Genomic DNA, 26,370 nt, shown 5'->3' with positions numbered 1-26,370 from the left:
AAGTCAAGGTAATCAGTCTGTAATTTTCCGTCTTTTGCCTTACTCCCTTTTCAAACAGGTGTCACCTTAGCGATTTTCCAGTTCTCTGGGACCCTCCCTGATTTTACAGATGGTCCAGATGATTTATTCACCTTCAGGCCATTCAGTTTTTCTAGCACCTTCTCCTTGGCGATGGCCGCCATATTCAGCTCTGCCTTCTCACTCTCTTGAATTTTTGGGATATGACTCATGTCTTTCACTGTGAAGACTGACACAAAGGATTTATTCAGTTGCTCAGCCATTTCCTTGTTCTCCACTACCATCTCTCCAGTGTCATTTTCCACCAGTCTAATGTCCTCTTTTGCCTCTCTTTTGCCCTTTATATATCTAAAAAACTCTTGCAGCCTTTCTTTATATTATTGACTAGCTTCCCCTTTGTCTGCACTTTTTCCAGTTTAACAACATTGTTTCTTTAATAGGGTGACCAAAACCGAACATAATACTCTAAATGCGGTCTCATCAATGTCCTGTACAACTGCAACATAACTTCCCTACTTCTATACTCAGTGCCCTGACTGATGAAGGCCAGTGTGCCAACAGCCTTCTTCATTGCCCTGTCTACCTGGGACTCCAATTTTAGAGAACCATGCCCCTGATCTCCAAGGTTCCCCTACACTCCTTAAGGCCCTATCATTTACCATGAAACTCCTATCTTGCTTTGACTTTCCAAAATGCAAGACCTCATAATTGTCGATATTAAACTCCATTTGCAATTTCTCAGCCCACTTCCCCAATTTGAATCATGTGGTGGAAGTTGAACTGAGAGAATGGTCAGGTTTGACTGGAATAGAACATTGAGATATTCAGAATCTGAACCTGAACCAAACCCAGCAGAAATCTGCCCATTCATGTTTTTAACAGACACAGGGCCGTACATGAGTAACTAATCCACATAGAGGAGGCTGGTGTTCACTGAAGTGATACAAAACCAAAGCATACAGGGGTACTCTGACTCTCAGCATTCACTCTCCATCATTCACCCCCACTCCATCACTGTCCCCTCCCCCTCACTGACCGCTCCCCATCACTGACCCCCACCCCATCATTGACCCTCGCCCCATCACTGACGCCCTCCCCCTCACTGACCCACACCCCATCACTGACCCCCGACCCATCACTGGCTCTGCCCCATCACTGACCCCTGCCCCATCACTGACCCCCGCCCCATCACTGACCCCCTCCCCATCACTGACCTCCAGCCAATCACTGACCCCCGACCCATCACTGGCCCTGCCCCATCACTGACCCCTGCCCCATCACTGACCCCCTCCCCATCACTGACCCCCGCCCCATCACTGACTCCCGCCCCATCACTGACTCCCTCCCCATCACTGACCCCTCCCCATCACTGACCTTCTCCCCATCACTGACTCCTCTCCCCATGCATGCCCCCCACTCCATCACTGACCCCTCCCCATCACTGACCTTCTCCCCATCACTGACCCCTCTCCCCATCACTGACCCCTCTCCCCATCACTGACCCCTCTCTCCATCACTGCCCCCCACTCCATCACTGACCCCTCCCCATCACTGACCTTCTCCCCATCACTGCCCCCTCCCCATCACTGACCCCTTTCCCATCACTGACTCCCTCCCCATCACTGACTCCCTCCCCATCACTGACCCCTTCCCCATCACTGACTCCCTCCCCATCACTGACTCCCTCCCCATCACTGACCCCCTCCCCATCACCAACTCCCTCCCCATCACCAACTCCCTCCCCATCACCAACTCCCTCCCCATCACCAACTCCCTCCCCATCACTGACCCCTTCCCCATCACTGACTCCCTCCCCATCACTGACTCCCTCCCCATCACTGACTCCCTCCCCATCACTGACCCCTTCCCCATCACTGACCCCCTCCCCATCACTGACCCCCTCCCCATCACCAACTCCCTCCTCATCACCAACTCCCTCCCCATCACTGACCCCTTCCCCATCACTGACCCCCTCCCCATCACCAACTCCCTCCTCATCACCAACTCTCTCCCCATCACTGACCCCTTCCCCATCACTGACCCCCTCCCCATCACTGACCCCCTCCCCATCACCAACTCCCTCCCCATCACCAACTCCCTCCCCATCACCAACTCCCTCCCCATCACCGACCCCTTCCCCATCACTGACCCCCTCCCCATCACTGACCCCCTCCCCATCACCAACTCCCTCCCCATCACCAACTCCCTCCCCATCACTGACCCCTTCCCCATCACTGACCCCTTCCCCATCACCGACCCCCTCCCCATCACCAACTCCCTCCCCATCACCAACTCCCTCCCCATCACCAACTCCCTCCCCATCACTGACCCCTTCCCCATCACTGACCCCCTCCCCATCACTGACTCCCTCCCCATCACTGACCCCCTCCCCATCCCTGCCCACTCCCCATCACTGACCCCTTCCCCATCACTGACTCCCTCCCCATCACTGACTCCCTCCTCATCACTGTCCCCCTCCCCATCATTGCCCCCCACTCCATCATTGCCCCCTCCCCATCACTGACCCCCTGTCTCATCACTGACCCCCTCCCCATCACTGACCCCTGTCCCATCACTGACCTCCTCCCCATCAGTGACTCCCTCATTGCCCCCTCCCCATCACTGACTCTCTCCCCATCACTGACCCCTCTCCCCATCACTGATCCCTGCCCCATCACTGACTCCCTCCCCATCAGTGCCCCCTCCCCATCAATGCCCCCCTCCCCATCACTGCCCCCTCCCTATCATTGACCCCCTCCCCATCTCTGCCCCCTCCCCATCACTGCCTCCCCTCCCCCACACTGCCCCCTCCCCATCACTGCCCCCTCCACACTCTTGCCCCCATCACTGCCCCCTCCCCATTATTGACCCCCTCCCCATCACTGCCCCCTACCCATTACTGATGCCCTCCCCATCACTGCCCCCTCCCCATCCCTGTCCCCCTCCCCATCACTGACCCCTCCCCACCCCTGCCCCTCCCCATCACTGACCCCTCCCCATCCCTGCCCCTCCTCCCCATCACTGTTCCCTCCCCATCACTGCCCCCTCCCCATCCCTGCCCCTCCTCCCCATCACTGTTCCCTCCCCATCACTGCCCCCTCCCCATCCCTGCCCCCCTCCCCATCACTGCCTCCTCCATACCCCTGCCCCTCCCCATCACTGCCCCCTCCCCATCCCTGCCCCTCCTCCCCATCACTGTCCCCTCCCCATCAGTGTCCCCTCCCCATTACTGACCCCCTCCCCATCACTGCCCCCTCCCCATCCCTGCACCCTCCCCATCCCTGCCCACTCCCCATCACTGCCCCTTCCCCATCCCTGCCCCCCTCCCCATCACTGCCCCCTCCCCATCCCTGCCCCCTCCCCATCACTGCCCCTTCCCCATCCCTGCCCCCCTCCCCATCCCTGCCCCCTCCCCATTACTGCCCCCATCCCATCCCTGCCCCCCCCCCATCACTGTCCCCTCCCCATTACTGACCCCTTCTCCAATACTAATGATAATCCTTTGCTGATTCTCCACTTACTGACCCTCAGCTTTTATTGATCTCCCTCCCATTACTGAAACCAAAGCTCCTCCAAGAGCAGTATAAATGTGAGCCAAATTAACCTTGTGGTGGAGAACGATCTCATTCAGGCCATCATGCTGTGCCAACTCTTTAAAACAATCCAGCTGATCCACGAGTATCCGGCCTTGTCTGCTTTGAGAACGAGGTATGTTGTAAAAGAGACAATTAGCCATTGTAATTCCTAAAGCAGGTACAGTGTTACACACCTGGGCTGGGTTATCATGTAAATGTTTGACAGGATGACCAGATTCTGAAATGTGCCAGGTAGGAAACATCAATGCAAGGGGGAGAAAACATAATCCTTAATCTGCACATGTATTGATCCGCCCAAAGATAATGTGTGAATAGGAGAACCTATATTTAGATGGTAACTTTTCACCACCGCAATTTGCCAAGACAACTTTATAGGGAATGAAGTTCTTTTCAAAGGATGGTCATTGTTTTAATGGAAGAAACACGGCAACCAATTTGTACATGCACAGCAAGCTCCCACAAATTCCTGATGAAGGGCTTTAACCTGAAACAGAGACTCTCCTGCCCCTCGGATGCTGCCTGACAGGCTGTGCTTTTCCAACGTTACACTGACCCTCCGATAGTGCGACACTCCCTCAGCACTGACCCTCCGACAGTGCCCACTCCCTCAGCACTGACCATTGACAGTGGCACTCCCTCATCACTGACCCTCCGACAGTGCAGCGCTCCCTCAGCACTCACCCTCGGACAGTGGCCACTCCCTCAGCACTGACCATTGACAGTGGCCACTCCCTCAGCACTGACCCTCCGACAGTGCCCACTCCCTCAGCACTGACCCTCAGACAGTGCCTACTCTCTCAGTACTGACCCTCCGAAAGTGCCCACTCCCTCAGCGCTGAACCTCCAACAGTGCCCACTCCCTCAGCACTGACCCTCTGACAGTGCGGCACTCCCTCAGCACTGACCCTCCAACAGTGCCCACTCCCTCATCACTGACCCTCCGACAAGGTGGCACTCCCTCAGTACTGACCCTCCGACAGTGCGGCACTCCCTCAGCACTGACCCTCCGACAGTGCGGCTCTCCCTCAGCACTGACCCTCCGACAGTGCGGCTCTCCCTCAGCACTGACCCTCCGACAGTGTGGCTCTCCCTCAGTACTGACCTTCCGACAGTGCGGGGCTCCCTCAGCACTGACCCTCCGACAGTGCGGCGCTCCCTTAGCACTGACCCTCCAACAGTGCAGCACTCCCTCAGCACTGACCCTCCGACAGTGCGGTGCTCCCTCAGCACTGACCCTCCGACAGTGCGGCACTCCCTTAGCACTGACCCTCCAACAGTGCAGCACTCCCTCAGCACTGACCCTCCGACAGTGCGGCGCTCCCTCAGCACTGACCCGCCGACAGTGCGGCCCTCCCTCAGCACTGACTCTCTGACAGTGTGGCACTCTCTCAGCACTGACTCTCTGACAGCGTGGCACTCTCTCAGCACTGACTCTCTGACAGTGTGGCACTCCCTCAGTACTGAGAATGCGGCATAACCTGAAGCCTCTGGAATGAGACTTCAACAAGAAATTATGACTCAAGAGCAAGAAAAGTGCTTAATGATTTGAAAAACAGAAAATAATGAATGGGTCAGAAATTGACAAAGTAGTTCTTTGTCATAGAGTCATAGAGATGTACAGCATGGAAACAAACCCTTTGGTCCAACCCATCCATGCTGACCAGATATCCCAACCCAATCTAGTCCCACCTGCGAGCACCCGGCCCATATCCCTCCAAACCCTTCCTATTCATATACCTATCCAGATGCCTTTTAAATGTTGTAATTGTACCAGCCTCCACCACTTCCTCTGGCAGCTCATTCCATACACGTACCACCCTCTACGTGAAAAAGTTGCCCCTTAGGTCTCTTTTATATCTTTTCCCTCTCACTCTAAACCTATGCCCTCTAGATTTGACTCCCCCACCCCAGGTAAAAGACTTTGTTTATTTGGCCTATCCAAGCCTGTCATGATTTTATAAACCTCTATAAGGTCACCCTTCAGCCTCCGACGCTCCAGGGAAAACAGCACCAGCCTGTTCAGCCTCTCCCTATAGCTCAAAGCTTCCAATCCTGGCAACATCCTTGTAAATCTTTTCTGAACTCTTTCAAGTTTCATGACATCTTTCCAATAGGAAGGAGACCAGAATTGCACGCAATATTCCAACAGTGGCCTAACCAATGTCCTGTACAGCCGCAACATGACCTCCCAACTCCTGTACTCAATAGTTATGTTTATCCAGGGAAACCGAACAGCCGTCTGCTTTTCCTGAGTGTTTTTTTTCTGGAATTCTATTACACGATGGTGCCTGTGGTGATAACATGCTGGAATTTATTTATCCTCCACCTGTGAGCTCAGCGTCATTCTTACCTCTGGGTTGCAGCTTCACCCTCAGGACTTCATTCTGTCCAGCAGGAGGTCATGCCTCCTTAAATGCTGGAGTAGCTGTCTTATGGTTGATCAACATGTACGTGTTAACGTGACACTATCTAAAGAGCACCAGAGAGTCCTCCAAAAGCAAAAGAGGCTTGAAAGGTTACCGCTGTTTCTCTATCCACAGATGCTGACTGACCTGCTGAGTATTTCCAGCATTTTGTGAATAAAGTTCTCCTAGTGATGTGGGTAATCTCCCTCCCTTAACCAGCTCTATCAAACACAGATCAGAAATCCCTTGTTTCTGTGTGACAACTTGATTGACTTGTACTATCAACCTTCAAAGGTCTGTTCATTTCTTTGAAAATCCTGTTATTTCCCTTTAACTACTTCGGGACGAGGTGAGAAACAAAAAGCTGTGATACAGAGAGAAGTGGAAGAGAGGAAAAATAAACTGGGGTGGGAGGGAGAATTGATGAAGTGACACCAAATGCTGTATGAAGCCCTGATGTTGGGAGGGAGGCAGGATGGTGGGAGGTGAACAGTCTCACAGAATTAATAAGGTGAAGTAAACACTCCAATACATTTTAATTTTAACAGGTTAGAAAGCAAAGCAAACCAAAACTCTGTCGAAGCAGATAGCTTTGTGGAAATAAAGCCAGTAGAGGATTGATTTTAATTATCATTCGTAGCTCCTCTAATTTATCAAACTTCATTCTCCAATCCATCAGAGTACAGATTTTTTTTCACATGCAAATTTCAAGGAGTCTTTGAAATGATGGAGGAATGTACTGCCGCTAACATTCATATCAGGATGCAGTATTGTGTTGAATACCGGGTTCATGGGCATTCTACACTCTGTGCCCAGCTCACTATAGGAGGTTGGACATCCCCCAGGATTAGGCACTGTAACCTGCATAAATGTATTCTTGCAATGAGTTAAGTCATGAGCTCTGGGTGTCTACTCAGTCTCTCATCCCTTCTTCTACTGCCATGAAGTCATAGAGATGTACAGCATGGAAACAGACCCTTCAGTCCAACCCGTCCATGCCGACCAGATATCCCAACCCAATCTAGTCCCACCTGCCAGCACCCGGCCCATATCCCTCCAAACCCTTCCTATTCATATACCCATCCAAATGCCTCTTAAATGTTGCAATTGTACCAGCCTCCACCACTTCCTCTGGCAGCTCATTCCATACACATACCACCCTCTGCGTGAAAAAGTTGCCCCTAAGGTCTCTTTTATATCCTTCCCCTCTCATCCTAAACCTATGCCCTCTAGTTCTAGTCTCCCTGACCCCAGGGAAAATACTTTGTCTATTTATCCTATCCATGCCCCTCATAATTTTGTAAACCTCTATAAGGTCACCTCTCAGCCTCCGACGCTCCAGGGAAAACAGCCCCAGCCTGTTCAGCCTCTCCCTATAGCTCAGATTCTCCAACCCTGGCAACATCCTTGTAAGTCTTTTCTGAACCTTTTCAAGTTTCACAACATCTTTCCGATAGGAAGGAGACCAGAATTGCACGCAATATTCCAACAGTGGCCTAACCCATGTCCTGTACAGTCACAACATGACCTCCCAACTCCTGTACTCAATACTCTGACCAATAAAGGAAAGCATACCAAACGCCTTCTTCACTGTCCTATCTACCTGTGACTCCACTTTCAAGGAGCTATGAATCTGCACTCCAAGGTCCCTTTGTTCAGCAACACTCCCTAGGACCTTACCATTAAGTGTACAAGTCCTACCAAGATTTGCTTTCCCAAAATGCAGCACCTCACATTTATCTGAATTAAACTCCATCTGCCACTTCTGAGCCCATTGGCCCATCTGGTCCAGATCCTGTAATAATCTGAGGAAACCCTCTTCACTGTCCACCACACCTCCAATTTTGGTGTCATCTGCAAACTTACTAACTGTACCTCTTATGCTTGCATCCAAATCATTTATGTAATTGACAAAAAAATAGAGGACCCAGCACCGATCCTTGTGGCACTCCACTGGTCACAGGTCTCCAGTCTGAAAAACAACCCTCCACCACCACCCTCTGTCTTCTACCTTTGAGCCAGTTCTGTGTCCAAATGGCTAGTTCTCCCTGTATTCCGTGAGATCTAACCTTGCTCATCAGTCTCCCATGGGGAACCTTGTCGAACGTCTTACTGAAGTCCATATAGATCACATCTACTGCTCTGCGCTCATCAATCTTCATTGTTACTTCTTCAAAAAACTCAATCAACTCTCACTTTCTCTACCCCTCACTCCTTCCTCCATCTCTCACCACCACCTTTGCTCTGTCCCTTATACTGTCCTTCCCTGTTTTCACTCCCCTCTGTCTCACTCCCTCCTTCTGTCTGCCTCTCACATCCCTATCCTGCATTCTATCTCCCACTTCCCCTTCCTACTCTGCCTCCCCATTGTCTCTCACTGCCTTCTTCCTGTTCCCAGTCTCTGATTCCATTTTGCGACTTCACCTCCACCTCACTCCCACCATTTTTTCACACCTCAAGTGCCATCATCACAGGGAGATATATTGCCTTCTTTCCCACAATGCAGGTTTGATAAATAGGTGCTGGGGGGCTGTTTACTTCTGGCTGGAGAGATGAGAACAAGAGACCACAGTTGCAGGATTCTGAATCATCTATTTAGGATGAGATGGCGTGTAATATCTATTTTTAAAAATTCCTTTATGGGATGTGGATGTGACTGGCTAGTTTAGCAGTTATTACCCAGAGGGCAGTTAGGGTCAATCATTTTGCTGTGCGTTTGAAGACCGAGGTAGGCCAGACCCATAAGGATGGCAGTCCTGAACCAGGGGCTTCCTGACAATCACAATGCTTTAATGGTTATTGTTAGATATTTAATTCCAGATTTATTTTTCTTTCTTTTGTATGTGAATTCCACCATCTGCTATGGTGGGATTCTGGGTCACCAGAACTTTACCAGGATTAACAGTCCAGCTACATTACCATCAACTTAGTGTTCTGATGATTATGAATCTTTGGAATTTTCAACCGCAGAGGGCTCAGCTTTTGTGTCTGCGGTGAAATGAGATTGAGCTTATGTCACTGGGAAAGTAATTCAGAGGTCTGGACTAATGATTTAGAGACATATTTCCAAACCCCACCTTGCTGGCTATGGAATTTAAATTAAGTTCATGAAATGAAATTTGAATTACATGTTTGTATTAAGGTTGGTGACCAGGAAATGACATTTTTACATTGCTTTAGGGAACATCTCCGAGACACTCGCACCAATCAACCAAATCGCCCCGTGGCTCAACATTTCAACTCCCCCTCCCACTCTGCCGAGGATATGGAGGTGCTGGGCCTCCTCCACCGCCGCTCCCTCACCACCAGACGCCTGGAGGAAGAACGCCTCATCTTCCGCCTCGGAACACTTCAACCCCAGGGCATCAATGTGGATTTCAATAGTTTCCTCATTTCCCCTTCCCCCACCTCATCCTAGTTTCTAACCTCCAGCAACTCGATCCCCTGACTTGTCCGGACTTGTCCAACCTGCCCAGCTCCTTTTCCACCTATCCACTCCACCCTCTCCTCCCTGACCTATCACCTTCATCTCCTTCCCCACTGACCTATTGTACTCTATGCTACTCTCTCCCCACCCCCACCCTCCTCTAGCTTATCTCTCCACGCTTCAGGGTCTCTGCCTTTATTCCTGATGAAGGGCTTTTGCCCGAAACGTTGATTTTGCCTGTCCTCGGATGCTGCCTGAATTGCTGTGCTCTTCCAGCACCACTGATCCAGAATTTTTTTTAAAAGCCCACCTACCTCACTAAGATACTTTTAGGGAAATAAGTCTCCCACCCTTACATGGTTTGGTCTCTATGTGACTCTAGACACACAGTAATGTGGCTGACTCTCCAATGTCCCCTGAAATGGCCAATCAGGTTATTGCTCAAGATCAAGTCAGCAGTTCACTACTTTCTCCTGCAGAACAATCAGGGATGGGAAAATATTCTGACCTTTACTGACCATGCCCACATTTCATGAATGAATAACAAAACATTTAAGACTGAGAAAAACAGATGTTTTGACATTAAAGGAATTGCGCAGTACAGGAATAAGACAGGAAAGTCGAGTTGGTGTCGAAGATGAGCCGTCATTTTATTGGCTGGTGGAATAGGCTTCAGGGTTCAAGTGGTTTAATCCTGCTCTTACATCATCTGTCCTAATGGCAGTGTGTTTTCAGCTTTATGCTGGTGATGGTAATGTTGATGATACACTTGGCTGCTTTCTCCCAATGTCTTAATGGGTACATATCGTAATTACAACAATAATATTGTCTTGCAATATACTATGACTTTGACTATGAATCCCTCCAGCAGGAGGGTTAACCTTAAATAGATAGATCTAAACAGGTTGCGGGTAGCACAATGGCTCAGTGGTTAGCACTGCTACCTCACAGCACCAGGGACCCAGGTTCAATTCCACCCTTGGGTGACTGTCTGTGCGGAGTTTGCACATACTCCCTGTGGGTTTCCTCCCACAGCCCAAAGATGTGCAGGTTAGGTAGATTGGCCATGTTAAATTGCCCATGGTGTTCAGGGATGTGCAGGTGGTTGGATTAGCTATGAGAAATACCGGGTTGCAGTGATTGGGTAGGGGGTGCGGATCTCAGTATGATATTCTTCCAGGAATGGTGTGAGCTTGATGGGCTGAATAGCCTGCTTCCACATTGTAGGGATTCTATTCCAAATAAATCTTTCATGTTGACCTTTAGCAAAAATCTTTTAGAAGCCAAGTTACATCAAAATGTTCCCCACAATTTCCTGAAAAAACTTTAAATGTTTGGTGAAGTAAGATCTGCCTTTTTTTTATTACCTAGGTTAACCATTGTTTACTGGGCTATTGTTGTTTAGAGACAGCCTTTGAAGTTACTCCTGATAACGTGATCATCTTCTGGAGGACAGAAGTAATCAATGTAGTCGCCTGTGGCTATTTCTCCCCCTTGTTGAGGTACTGGCTCTAAGAGATGCTGAGTTTCAATTTGTTCAACACTCCCTGGCATGGTTCCACTAAATACTCAACAAATACTGCAGATACTGGAAATCTGATATAAAACAGAAATTGTAGGAAAACACTCAGCACCTGTGGAGAGAAATACATCATATTTCAAGTGTAATATGGCTCCTTATTTCATACATTCTTTGTTCCTATCTGTGGCTGATCAGAAAAATAAAAGTGTCAATTTCAAATACTGATTTACAAGACTGCAAATTGGCTTTGGGCGCAAAAAGATAAAAGTTGATTATTTCTGAAACCCAACAGTGTTCAGGAGAATTGGGAAAAAAATGGATGGTATAAACTAGGATTGATGAGAATTAATTTGTTCCCCAAACAGCATCCTTCCAGCTTAGATTATGTTCACCAGTTCAGCAGATTTAGAAATAATGAACACCAATTTCTTTAGATGTCAACTCCTCCCTGTACAGACCTGACCCTAAAGTTAATTCTAACACATAATGCATAGGTCTGAAGAAGCATTCTGCTGTAATAAAGAGTCAAGCTTGGGTTCTGTTTCTTTCTTAACTTGAAACACATTAATAAATAATGTCATGTTCTGGTTTAGAGATATTTACTTCACTTAATGAGCTCTTCCTACCAATAACTTGCACTTATACAGCACCTTTAACATAGCAAAACATCCTAAAACACTTTGCAGTATCTTTTATGTAGTAAGATGTGACCCTGAGTCAAGGTGAGATTATTATAGATGTTGAAAAAGCTTGGTCAAAGAAATAGTTTTAAAGAAGGACATTAAAGCAGGAAAGTGGGGTAGACCGAAGGAAAGAATGGGTGGGAATTCCAGAGCTCAGAACCTGCAGTCACAGCCATCAGTTGTGAAGAGGCTAGAATTGTAGCATTCACAATCAAAAGGAAAGATTTTTATTATTCATTCACGGGATGTAGTGTCGCTGACTGGGCCAGCATTTATTGCCCATTCCTAGTTGAGCATGCAAAGGTGGTTAGGGTGGTTGGGCCCACCCACCCTCGCCCACCCACCCTCGCCCACCCACCCTCGCCCACCCACCCTTGCTCACCCACCCTCGCCCACCCCCCTCGCCCACCCACCATCGCCCACCCACCCTCACCCACCCTCGCCCACCCACCCTCACCCACCCACCCTCACCCACCCACACCCATCCACCCTCGCCCACCCAACCTCGCTCACCCACCCCACTCGCCCACCCACCCTCGCCCACCTAACCTTGCCCACCCAACCTCGCCCACCCACACTTGCCCACCTTCACCCACCCACCCTCACCCAACCACCCTTGCCCACCCAACCTCGCCACTCTCACCCGCCCACCCTCACCCACCCACACTCACCCACTCTCACCCACCCACTCTCACCCACCCACCCTCCCCCATCACTGCAACCCTTGTTTGTAAATTGATGAAAAGCAGTCTACCAATTGGTTTTATTCTTGATTGAGTTTATTTGCAGTAATTTCATAAAACCAAGTGGTTTGGTCGGACATTTCAAAGGGCTGTTACATATCAATTATATTGTTGTATGATTGGAGTCACATGTAAGGTAAAGGCACCACAGTCCTAGAGGACAATATGCAGTTCCTTTTAAAAGTGAGCACTGTACAACATATCCACAAATATTATTTCCAAGCTAAAGAAAAATCATACCAATCAACACAGAAAAAGGAAAAGAACACCAGCGTGGTTTTCCTGGAGGCCACACCAAACAGTCATAGAGGCGTACAACACAGAAAAAGGCCCTTCAGCCCATCGGGTCTGCGCAAGTCAAAAACAACCACATATTTTCTAATCCCATTTTCCAGTATTTGGCTCTTAGCGTTATAAGCCTTGCTAATGCAAGTGTACATCGAAATACTCCTTCAATGTTATGAGAGTTTCTGCCTCTACTACCCTTACAGGAAGTGAGTTCCAGACTCCCAGCAGTCTCTGGGTGAAGAACATTTTCTGCACATCCTGTCTAAATATCTACCTGTTATCTTAAATCTATCCCCCTGGTCACCGAGCCCTCCACCAAGGGAAAATGCTCCTCCCTATCTATGACCCTCATCATTTTAAACACCTTAATCATGTCCCTTCTCAGTCTCCTCAGTGTGAAGGAAAACAACCCCAGACTGTTCAATCTCTCTTCATAACTGAAACTCTCCAGCCCAGGTAAGCATCCTAGTAAATTTCCACTGCATCCTCTCCAGTGCTATCACGGCCCACCTATCATCCAGATCGCCACACAATACTCATCTGTGACCTCACCAATATTTTACACAGTTCCAACATAACCTCTTTGCTATTAAGTTCTTTGCCATGGCCAATCAAAGGCAAATATACATATGCCTTCTTAACCATTTTATCTATCTGTCTCACTATATTAAGGAGAAAGTGAGGTCTGCAGATGCTGGAGATCAGAGCTGGAAATGTGTTGCTGGAAAAGCGCAGCAGGTCAGGCAGCATCCAGGGAACAGGAGAATCGACGTTTCGGGCATAAGTCCTGAAGAAGGGCTTATGCCCGAAACGTCGATTCTCCTGTTCCCTGGATGCTGCCTGACCTGCTGCGCTTTTCCAGCAACACATTTCCAGCTCACTATATTAAGGGACTGGTATGCATGCACACCAAAGCCCTTCTGTTCCCTGGTGTTTTTCAGGACACTATTGTTCGTTATGTATTCCTTTGCCCAGTTTGTTCTGCCCTGTCTGTTTATGTCAACATGGAATAGCCCCCACTGTGACCATTGTAGGTAATGTGGAATCTTCCAACATGATTCCACCACAGGAGGAGCTGTTATTGACTCCAGGTGATAAAGCTGTGAAGATGGCATATGGCATACTTGCCTTTATTAGTCAAGTTTTAGAGCAGGGACGTTATGCTGGAACTATAGGAAATGGTGTTTAGGCCACAGCTGGAGAATTGTGTGCAGTTCTGGAATCCACATTACAGGAGGGATGTGATAGCACTGGAGAGGGTGCAGAGGAGATTTGCCAGCATGTTGACTGGGCTGGAGAGTCTGAATTAGGAAGAGAGATTGGACAGTCTGGGGTTGTTTCCTTGGAGCAGAGGACACTGAGCGGAAACATGATTGAGATGTCTCAAATTATGAAATGGTAGACAGGAGAAACTTATGGAGGTATCAATGACAAGAGGCAAAGATTTAAGGTAAAGGGCAAGAAGATTAGATGAGTTAGAACATAGAACATAGAACAGTATAGCATCGTACAGGCCCTTCGGCCCATGATGTTGTGCCAAGCATTTATCTTAATCTAAGACCAACTTAACCTACACACCCCTCAATTTACTATTGTCCATGTGCTTGTCCAGCAGTCACTTAAATGCCCCTAATGTCTCTACCACCACTGGCAGTGCATTCCACGCACCCACAACTCTCTGTGTAAAGAATCTACCTCTGATATCTCCCCTAAACCTTCCTCCAATCACCTTAAAATTATGACCCCTCATGACAGCCATTTCTGCCCTGGCTGACTACTCTATCTCTGTCTCTCATTACCTTGTATACCTCTATCAAGTTACCTCTCTTCCTTCTTCCCTCCAGTTCGCTAACTCAACCTCTCTTCATAAGACAAGCCCTCCAATCCAGGCAGCATCATGGTAAATCTCCTCTGCACCCTCTCTAAAGCACCTACATCCTCCCTATAATGACGTGACCAGAATTGGACGCAATTTTCCAAGTGTGGTCTAACCAGGGTTTTATAGAGCTCCCGCAAAACCTCGTGGCTCTGAACTCAATCCCCCTGTTAATGAAAACCAACACACCATATACGTTCTTAACAATCCTATCATCTTGGGTGGCAACTTTGAGGGATCTATGTATGTGGACTCCAAGATCCCACTGTTCTCCACACTGCCAAGAATCCTGTCTTTAACCCTGTATTCAGCATTCAAATTTGACCTTCCAAAATGAATCTCTTCGCATTTATCCAGGTTGAACTCCATCTGCCACTTCTCAGCCCAGCTCTGCATCTTGTTGTAGCCTGCAACAGCCCTTGACATTACAATCCCATTGACCTTTGTGTCATCGGCAAACTTACTAATCCACCCTTCCACTTCTTCATCCAAGTCATTTATAAAAATAACAAAGAGCAGAGACCCAAGTACAGATCCCTGCAGGACACCACTGGTCATCAACCTCCATATTTTCCATCCACTACCACTTGCTGTCTTCTTTTGGCCAGCCAATTCTGTATCCAGACAAATTTCCTTGTATCACATACCTCCTAACTTTCTGAGTGAGCCTATCATGGGGAACCTTATCAAATGCCTTACTGAAATCCATATTCACCACATCCACTGCTTGACCTTTGTCAACTTGTCTCGTCACATCCTCAAAGATCTCAATAAGGCTTGTGAGACATAACCTGCCCTCCCAAGGCCATGCTGACTATCTTTAATCAAACTCTGTTTTTCCAAATAGTCATAAATCCTATCTTTGAGAATTCTTTCCTGTACCTTGCTTACCACAGATGGAAGACTGACAGGTCTGTAATTCCCAGGGATTTCCCTATTCCCTTTTTTGAACAGAGGAACAACATTCGCCTCCCTACAATCATCCGGTGCTACTCCTGTGGAGAGTGAGGATGCAAAGATCATTGCCAGAGGCGTAACAATCTCATTCCTCACTTCCTATAGTAAACTTGGATATATCTGGTCCGGCCCTGGGGACTTATCTATCTTGATGCTTCCCAGAATTTCCAGCACTTCCACTTTCTTAGTATCAATAAGTTCAACCCTATTAACCTGGTCCACGGTGTTCCCACTATTAGAAAGGTCCCTCTTTCTTGTGAATAATAAAACAAAAAAACTAATTTGGGGCTCCCCAACCTCTTCAGACTCCAGGTACAAGTCCTCTCCATTATCCCTGATCTGCCTTTGGGTTTTCCTTCCCACCAAGGCTTTTTCATGTCCTCTCAGCTCTCTTTAGTCCATTTTTGAGTTCTTTCCTAGTTACCCTGTAATCCTGTAAAGTTGTGCCAGTTCCTTGATTCCTTAACCTTAAGTAAGCTTCCTTCTTCCTCTTGACGAGAAGCTCCTCTTCTCTTGTCATCCAAAGCTCCTTCACCTGTCATCCAAGGCTCCTACACCTTACCTTTCCTTGCCTGTCTCAGTGGGACAATGTTATCCAACACTCACAACAAGTGCTCCTTAAACAGCCTCCATATTTCTGTTGTGCCTTTCCCGTAGAACAATTGTTCCCAATTTATACCTCACAGCTCCTGATTAATCGCAGTATAATTTCCCTTCCCCCAATTAAATACCTTCCTATGTTGTCTGTTCCTGTCTCTCTCCATGGCTGTGATAAAGGTGAGGCAATTGTGGTCACTGTCACTGAAATGCTCTCCCACCAAGAGATCTGACACCTGGCCTGGCTCGTTGCCTAGCGCCAAATCCAATATGGCCTCCCCCTTCGTCGGCCTAGCTACATATTGAGTCAGGAATCCTTCCTGGACATACCTGACAAAATTGGCTCCATCCAGATGTGAGGAATTTCTTTTCACTCAGATGGTGGTGGGAATGTGGAACTCACTACCTGTAAAGATGGTAGAGACAAAAACCCTTATAACCTTTAGAAAATATTTAGATATGCACTTGCATACGAGGCATACGAGACTATAGCAGAAGTGAGGACTGCAGGTGCTGGAGATTGGAGTCAAGATTAGAGTGGTGATCCTGCCCAAAAGGTCCATTTTCCTGCTCCTCAGATGCTGCCTGACCTGCTGTGCATTTCCAGCACCGCTCTATACAAGACTATGGGCTAAATGCTGGAAAATAGGATTAGAGAAGATAGGTTGTCGTTTTTGACTGGTACAGACTCGATAGACTGAATGGCCTTTACTGTGCTGTGGATCTCAATGACTCTATGATGCTCACTCTCAACTTTGTTTGACTTTTATGTAGTGCTCTGAGGAAACATATGTGTGGACCTTAACACAGCCAGCAGTGAGCAGGTTACAGATTATGCAGAAAATTTCAACCTCCACACGGACCAAATCCAACCAGTCAGCATGGGAGTGCTGCTGAACAACGAGACCTTGGAATGCAGGTTCATAGCTACTTGAAAGTAGAGTCACAGATAGGTGGGATAATGAAGAAGGCTGTTGTGAAACTTGAAAGGATTCAGAAATGATTTACAAGGATGTTACCGGGTTGGAGGATTTGAGCTATAGGGAGAGGTTTAATAGGCCGGGGCTGTTTTCCCTGCAGTGTCGGAGGCTGAGGGGTGACCTTATAGAAGTTTATAAAATCATGAGGGGCATGGATAGTCTCTTCCCTGGGATGGGGGAGTCCAGAACTAGGGGGCATAGGTTTAAGATGAGACGGGAAAGATATAAAAGAGACCTTAGGGGCAATTTATTCACGCAGAGGGTGGTACGTGCATGGAATGAGCTGCCAGAGGAAGTGGTGGAGGCTGGTATAATTGCAACATTTAAAAGGCATCTAGATGGGTATATGAATAGGAAGGGTTTGGAGGGATGTGGGCCGGGTGCTGGCAGGTGGGACTAGATTGGGTTGGGATATCTGGTTGGCATGGATGGGTTGGACTGAAGGGTCTGTTTCCATGCTGTACATCTCTATGACTCTATGTCCTTAAGACCATAAGACCTAGGAGTGGAAGTAAGACCATTCGGCCCATCGAGTCCACTCCGCCATGTCATCACGGGGAGGGCATGGACCCTATCTTGCAGACAATATCAATACTCCCATGTCATAGCTCTGAAAACACAGTCCTGCTTTCTACTATAAAATGAAGGATTCAAGAGCTCTTCCTTACTATTAGATTAGTTGATATTTTTCACTTGATATTTTCTACCCTACTCTTGTTTGGAATATGAAATGAGCTGCAACAACTAACTCTTCTAGGTCACAATGTATTAAGGGAGAAGAATTTATGAATAAATTAAACAACCCATAAGAAATACAAAACAGACAGTAAAGATTTTAAGGACTGTGCACATGAGATTAAGGGTTCCTGAATTTATCACCATACAAACTCAAAACTGTAAGCAATTGTAAAGGAACAGGCCGTTTCACTGGCATTTAAGTTTTTGTGAATGCATTATTTTCTTGGTGTCATAGTCAATGATAACAATTATAGCAGCCAAAATTCCCAATCAAGAGAAAGTTGACAAACCAGGCCAGTTATCCCCAACTGAAAGCTGCCTTTGTATGTTTAACTTTGTATTTTTAATTGACTTTGTATATTTAATTTGATCTGAGATTTAGTTCATACTAATTTATTTATTTGATGCCATTGATAAATTTTCCATGTTTTCCTTGCCAATGTTTTGTAACTCTGGAGCATTTTTATCTCTTCACTATTGGCAAAGATGCCAGCTGCCTGGTACCCAAGCTCTGGTGTGCTCAGCCTTACCCTCTCAAAGTCTACCCATCTCCTCCTTTGAGACTTTCCTTACAAACCTCTCTGAGCAAGGTTTTCTCCCCTTGCCTTATTATCTCATTCTATGGAACAACAGTTGTTATATAAAACTCTTGAAAATTGCCTTGGGATGTTACAGATGTTAGATAAATACCAGTTTTTTGTTATTGTTATTGAATCCTCAGACAAACAGGTCGTGAGGAAAGGCTTTCAATGACAAATTAATATGAAACCAAAGAATTGAAAGTTACAACATGAGAAATTGGAACTGGAGTAGACCATTCAGCACCTCAAGCCTGCCCTGCCTTTCATTCAGATCATGACTGATGTGCTCAATACTTTAACTCCTCTTTTGTACAGCTCCTCATTGCCTGCAACTCCCTCCTATTTAAATCTATCTCCCTCTTCTTTAAACACTTTCGGTGATCCAGCGGTAGAAAATTCCAGACATTCACCACACTGAGAAACAAAATTTCTCCTCATCTCAATTAATATAATTTGGTTATATTCAGAATTGGTTGCTGACAAAGAAACTCACAGGTGTTCTGAAGAAGGGTCACCTGATCTGAAACGTTAAGTCTGAGTTCTCTCCACAGATGCTGCCAGACCTGCTGAGCTTTTCCAGCAATTTGTTTTTGTTTCTGATTTACAGCATCCACATTTTTCCAGTTTTTGCCAACGTTACCAATGTCAACATTATTCCAACACCAATAGTGACACCAACAGCAGCATGAATACCAACAATAGCACCATCACTAACACCAACATCACCATCATTACTCATCATCATCGGAGGTCCCTCACAGACAACGATGATTCTCTTTTACTCTTATAGTGAGTCTGTAGGTGGCTGTACAGATCGACACATCTTCTGCAGGCTCTGTTACATTTGGGCTAGAAGATGGCTGCAGGAAGGGGTAGCTGGGGTGTTGCTATGACAATGTGCACTCTACGTTGTTTCCACCAGGGGCTCACCTGCCATTTTGACATGATTATCAAAACCAACACAACTTCACCAACACCAGCACTAACAGCATCACCAGCACCAATACCAGCAAAGGTCCCAACATATATCAGCAACATCTTCAAAACCAATACCAGTACCAGCACTAACACAGCAACATCATTAAAACCAATACCAGTGCCAGCACTAACACAACCACATCATTAAAACCAATACCAGTGCCAGCACTAACCCCAGCAACATCACCAAAACCAATACCAGTGCCAGCACTAACCCCAGCAACATCACCAAAACCAATACCAGTGCCAGCACTAACACCAGCAATACCACAAAGACCAATGCCAGTGCCAGCACTAACCCCAGCAACATCACCAACACCAGTATCAGTGCCAACACTAACACCAGCAACATTACCAAAACCAATACCAGTGCCAGCACTAACACCAGCAACATCACCAAAACCAACACCAGCAACATCACCAAAATCAGTACCAGTGCCAATGTCATTTCCTGAGCCAGCAGGCAGCACGCTGGCAGACAGCATTTCTGGAATATATGCCACACACTACTCCTTGTCCAACCCCCACCACTCCTACAACTGCAACTACCTGCTACGCCCATTCTAACGCCTGCCACCCTCTTCCACCTGTCATCCTCTCCTACCTGACCCTCCACTCATGCCCACTGAAGAGTTGTGCTGAGGAGATGGAAAGGGTTTGGGAAGGATGTCTGAAACGCAGGGCTTAGGCAGCAGCAATCATGGAAATCAGTGGTGGTGTGAAGCCTGGAGTGATCTGCCACATCCTATTCAGTGGACCTGGTTATTTCAGCAGTAGCCAGCATGATGAGGTAAGGCAGAGGAGATTTCATTGACCTGGCAGCAATGCTCTATAATCCCAATCCCTGCAAAGGTGCTCAATGGTTCACAAACACATTAGATGGTGTGAGGTCCTTTGAGTTAAACCCCAAGGTACACATCAATCTCTCAAAATGAGTATACTCTTGTAAACTGCAAATGGCCAGTGCAGTGTAAATAGACAAATGTTTCATCCAGATAAAGAAATGCAATTAGCTGCTGTGTATCTTGTAAAGCTTAAATGAAGTGGAGCTCACACAGCCATGTATCTTTGCCTCATTAGAAGGTTCTGTTGAATTGATTGTTCTCGGAAACACTTGGAGTACAATGCCGTTAAGAATTATTGATTGCACTTTCGACGTGACCTCATCAATTCTAGTCTGATCACCAAACTTAATTTTTAATTGTGCTTCTGAATTTTGATGACATTCTATAAGAATACAGAAACACGTGAATTCAAAGCTGAGCTGGGCCATTCGGCCCCTCCAGCCTGCTCTGTCATTCAATAAGATAAGGGCTGATTTGTTTGTGTTCTGAATTCCTCAGTCCTATCTATCCATTAATAATCGTTGGTGGTTATGCCTAACAAGAATCTATCAATCTTTGTCTTAAAACTATTCATTCCCAAAATGAACAACTTCACATTTTCCCACACTAGTTGTCAAATATTTGCACATGTATTTAACCTGCCTATATCTATCTGCATTCTCCTTTGTGTCTTCTTCACAATAAAAGTTTCTACCTATATTAGTGTCATTTGCAAATTTAGCTGCCATGCCTTTGCTCTCATCTTACACTTTGATATAAATTGTAAGAAGCTGAGGCTGCAGCAATTACCCCTGTGGGCTGTACTGATCACATCCTGCCAACAGGAAAAAAGTTTATTGATGCATACTCCCTGTTTTCTGCCAGCCACTAATCTTCTATCTGTGCTAATTTTACCACCTACAGCTCCAACATTGTGCAATAAGTTTTATGTGGCACCTTGTCAAATTCCTTCTGGGAGAAAGAGCTTATGCTCGAAATGTCAATTCTCTTGCTCCTTGGATGCTGCCTGACCCACTGTGCTTTTCCAGCAACACATTTTTGGTTTCTGATCTCCAGCAGCTGCAGTTCTCACTTTCTCCTCTATGAAATGACCCTTCTCAACTATGTGATGTTTTGTAAGTGTCCAGATATAAACTTCTTTAATGGTTGATTCAAACAGCTTAGCCATCACCTAGGCCATACTAACTGACCTATAATTTCCTGTTTTCAGCCTCTCTCCATTCTTGAACAGAGGTGTTATATTTGTTGCTACATAGTTTGATGGAATTAGATTAGATTACATTAGATTACATTACAGTGTGGAAACAGGCCCTTCAGCCCAACAAGTCCACACCGACCCGCCGAAGCGAAACCCACCCATACCCCTACATTTACCCCTTACCTAACACTACGGGCAATTTAGCATGGCCAATTCACCTGACCCTGCACATCTTTTGGACTGTGGGAGGAAACCGGAGCACCCGGAGGAAACCCACGCAGACACGGGGAGAACGTGCAAACTCCACACAGTCAGTCGCCTGAGGCGGGAATTGAACCCAGGTCTCAGGCGCTGTGAGGCAGCAGTGCTAACCACTGTGCCACCGTGCCGCCCACTAATCTTTTCTGAATCTTTTCTGAATCATGAGAATTTGGAAAATAAACACCAATGCACCTACTACCTCATCAGCCAACTCTTTAAGATCCTGGAAAAAAGACTATCAGACCCCAGAGACTTGCTCAATCAATTTGCTCAGTACTATTTCCTTCATGATTGTAATTTCGCAAAGTTCCTCTCTCCTTTCCACGTCCTAATGCACAGCTATTGCACACATATAGTTAACTCTATAGTTAAGACAGAAGTGAAATATTTGTTCATTTGATCCACCATTTCCTTATATCTAGTATTAACACCCTATTCTCACTCTCTCGACAACCAACACTCACTTTATTTACTGACCCACAGAAACTCTTGCTATCTGTTTTTACATTCCTAGCTACATCACCTAATTCCTTTCTCCTGATAAATCTTTTAGATATTCTCAACTGTTCTTTGTATTCTATCCGATCAGTTGATCTGCCACTCATTTTTGTACATCTGTCTGTTGTTCCCTAAAACTTGATGAATTCCTAAATTCTTTAGTTAAGCATGGTTAGAAGAAAGTGTGGCAGCACATGGATCAGCATCTATGGAATATCAGTGGCTGTACACCCACAGATTAGGCAGAACAGTGTTCCTGACATCCCAAAGCTCTGTCCACCATCTCCAAAATAAAGTCAGGAGTGTGAAGGAATACTCCCCACTTGCCTGAATGAGTGCAGCTCCAACAACACTCAGGAAGCTCGACACCATCCAGAGCAAAGCAGACCACTGGTTTGGCACCACATCCACCCCCTCACCATTCAATGGTCAGTCGCAGTAGTGTGTATCATCTACAAGATGCACTGCAGAAAATCACCAGTGGTCCTTAGACAGCACCTTCCAAACCCATGATCACTTCACCCAAATTGCAAGGACCCAGCAGATACATGGAATTACTAGGCCCTGCAAGTTCCCCTCAAGCCGCTCACCACTGTTGCTAGGTCAAAATCCTGGAATTCCCTCCCTAAGGGCATTGTGGGTCAACCTACAGCGGTTCAAGGAGGAAGCTCACCCCCACCTTCTCAAGGGGCAACTAGGGATGAGCAATAAATGCTTGCCTAACCATGCCTGAATGCATAAAAAAATGGAGATGTTCTGAGTTCATGGAAGGTGCTATTTGAATGTAAGTTTTTTTAAATTTCCTCTCCAAGGTGTTGCCATGCAATGTAGTTACTGTAACCATGTGGACAGGCCACAGGATGTTATTGCTGGGAAGGTGACAAATTCCCATCTCCATGTTAGGACAAAGTGCTCTCCTCTTCCTCAATAATGCACTTGAACCCTTTGATGTTTGGTCAACATTTGTCAATGCACCAGTGTGAACCTTACTGAGGAGGAGATTCTGGATTGAGGTTTGTGAACTTGAAGCTAGCAAGCATTATATTGACTCAAACCATTTGGATTCTTATTGTTACAAAGTGGGATCGACACCCCTCTGATAATTAAAACCGAAACACCGAGACAAGCTCACTTTGCCTTGTAATCTAATAAAAAGTGTAAAACGTGGCATAATTCACCTCTTGCCACAATCTATAATACAGGAGTGGTTAAATGAAATGTAATCCTTTCACCCACTCTATTATTAACAAGTAACAATTTATTTATCTAACTCCAACAGTGAACAAATTAACAGAATTACTAACAAACTGAATACGTAAATCTCTTCTACTACCTATTCCCAAATAAAACAAGATTCTAATGGTGTGTTGTTCCAATAACACAGGTCCCACTTGAATGAATCCAAGTAATAAGAAAACAATAAATTAAAACTTAGTCACTCAAAGTTCACACAGAATGTGTCGTCAAAAGTGCTCCTCTACCTCTCCAGTCTTTCTTCTGCTGTAATTTCTTCTGTTCTGAACACCTCTCTCCACTAAACTCTGGTGACAATAAGATTACCCAAGAGTACCGGGTATCTTTATGAATAGATGGTGCTTTTTTTCTCTAAATGCAGGAATGTTCTTATCTCTTCAGATGGCAGTTGGTTCTCCCCACTCTGTCCAATTGCCCCTGTCTTTATACTCATGCAATATGTTAATTTCTTTATAACCGAATTGTTCAAGGTTGTCAACATCATCAGATTTAATTTTAATTGGCTTTCAGTATCAAGGGCTTAACTCGGTTTAAATTAATTGACTAAATTCAAATTGGTGGCCAAAATATCAAAATAATCTGTTCGTTATCTATATCAATGATTTGGATGAGAATGTACAAGGCATGATTTGTAAGTTTGTAGATGACACTAAAATAGGTGATAACTTGGACAGTGAGAAAGATTCTCAGAAATTGCAGCAGGACCTTGATCAGCTGGGGAAGTGGGCCGAGAAATGGCAAATGGAGTTTAATATAGATAAGTGTGAGGTCTTCCATTTTGGAAAGTCAAATTAAGATAGGAGTTTTATGGTGAATGTTAAGGAGTGTAGAAGAACAAAGGGATCTTGGAGTTCAGGTACACGGTTCTTTGAAAGTGAAGGGCAGTGAAGAAGGCTTTTGGCACACTGGCCTTCATCAGTCAGGGCACTGAGTATAGAAGTAGGGAAGTTATGTTACAGGTTTAGAGGACATTGGTGAGGCCGCACTGGGAGTTTTGTCACCTTGCTATGGGAAGGATGTTATTAAACTGGAAAGAGTGCAGAAGAAATTTCATAGAATAATAGAATCCCTACAGTGTTGAAACAGGCCATTTTGCCCACCAAGTCCACACTCACCCTCCGAAGAGTAACCCACCCAGACCCATTTCCCAACCCTATTACTCGACATTTACCCCTGACTAATGCACCTAACCTACACAAGCCTGAACACCACAGGCAATTTAGCATGGCCAATTCACCTAACCTGCACATCCTTGGACTATGGGAGGAAACCAGAGCACGTGGAGGAAACCCACGCAGACATGGGCAGAATGTGCAAACTCTTCACATCGTCGCCTGAGGCTAGAATTGAACCTGGGTCCCTGGCTCTGTGAGGCAGCAGTGCTAACCATTGAGCCAGAGCTGAAAATGTGTTGCTGGAAAAGCGCAGGTCAGGCAGCATCCAAGGAACAGGAGAATCGACGTTTCGGGCATAAGCCCTTCTTCAGGAATATGTCCGAAACGTCGATTCTCCTGTTCCTTGGATGCTGCCTGACCTGCAGCGCCTTTCCAGTAACACATTTTCAGCTCTGATCTCCAGCATCTGCAGTCCTCAGTTTCTCCCCTAACCATTGAGCCACCCTGCCACCTGTTAATTTACAAGGCTGTTGCCAGGGTTCAAGGGGCTGAGCTATAGGGAGAGGTTGGACAAGCTAGGACTTTTTTCTTTAGAGTTAGGAGACTGAGGGGGCATGTTATACAAGTGTATAAAATCATGAGAGGCATGGATGGGGTGAATGCACTCAGTCTTTTTCCCAGGGTTGGGGAATCGAGGACTAAAGGGCATCAGTTTAAGGTTAGATGGGAAAGAGGGGTGACTTTTTTTACACAGAGGGTGGTACGCATATGGAATGAGCTGCCAGCGGAAGTGGTTGAGGCGGGTACATTAACAACATTTAAAAGGCATTTGGACAAATACATGGATAGGAAAGGTTTAGAAGGATACGGGCCAAGTGCAGGGAAATGGGGTTAGTGTGGATGGACATTTTGGTCAGCATGGAGCAGTTGGGCCAAAGGGCCTGTCTTCATGCTGTCAGACTCTATAATCACACAGCCAATTGGGGCGAAAGTGAGGACTGCAGATGCTAGAGATCAGAGTCAAGATTAGAGTGTTGCTGGAAAAGCATAGCAGGTCAGGCAGCATCCAAGGAACAGGAAATTCGACGTTTCGGGCAAAAGCTCTTCATCAGGATTCCTGCCTGACCTGCTGTGCTTTTCCAGCACCACTCTAATCTTGACACAGCCAATTGATACATGTTTCCATTTTAGACCTGTCTGTGCATCTACAGCTGCTTGCAGACACATATTTTAACAGTTCTAAGTTTTGGAAAGCATTTTATCTCTTAAAAGGACCATGCATTTTTTCTCCCTTATTATTTTTTCAAATATATTCTTCTTTCCTGCCTTCTAATTCATGAGTACTTGAGAGACAACTTTGTAATACTTATGACTGTAGGAAGGAACAGTCCTTCCCAATGCCTGGATTGCATTCGAGACCCAACAGTGACAGAGTTAATCCACTGCAACCCAAAATCGACTTTGATGAAGATGAAAGGGCTGGAAAAATAAGTCAAATCATACATATTTCAGGAGAGAACCAGATATATTTTTCAGTGGTAGAAGTTGCACAAAGTCATGAAAAACCAATAAGAATCAAAGAGAATCATTTACCTTTACCACCGAGGAGGAAGCTGACAATATTAGCAATAATCAAAAGCAATAATAAATGCATGAACACACAAAATAGAGATTTATATATAGAACTTGAAAGATTAAAGCAAACGCATCATTCCTTATGGGAAAACGCAGGCAGCACAAAAAAAATTGTTTGACAAAATACATGATGTGTAGGTGCCAATGTTGGACCAAGGTGGACAAGGTCAGATGT

General features: G+C 46.2%; 1 protein-coding gene across 1 annotated transcript in view; it reads right to left on the bottom strand.

Moving 5' to 3' along the window:
- The window catches only part of LOC122562312 (nucleoside diphosphate kinase), a 682,191-nt gene that overhangs the window by 424,031 nt on the left and 231,790 nt on the right, over positions 1-26,370 (bottom strand). The window lies entirely within an intron of this gene.

Source organism: Chiloscyllium plagiosum, unplaced genomic scaffold (genome assembly GCF_037043375.1).
Source record: "Chiloscyllium plagiosum isolate Xiang-an unplaced genomic scaffold, Cpla_swu_hap1 HiC_scaffold_25, whole genome shotgun sequence".
NCBI classification, from domain to species: Eukaryota; Metazoa; Chordata; class Chondrichthyes; order Orectolobiformes; family Hemiscylliidae; genus Chiloscyllium; species Chiloscyllium plagiosum.
The sequence above is the reverse complement of the archived record's forward strand: the minus strand, read 5'-3'. Positions and strand labels throughout refer to the sequence as shown.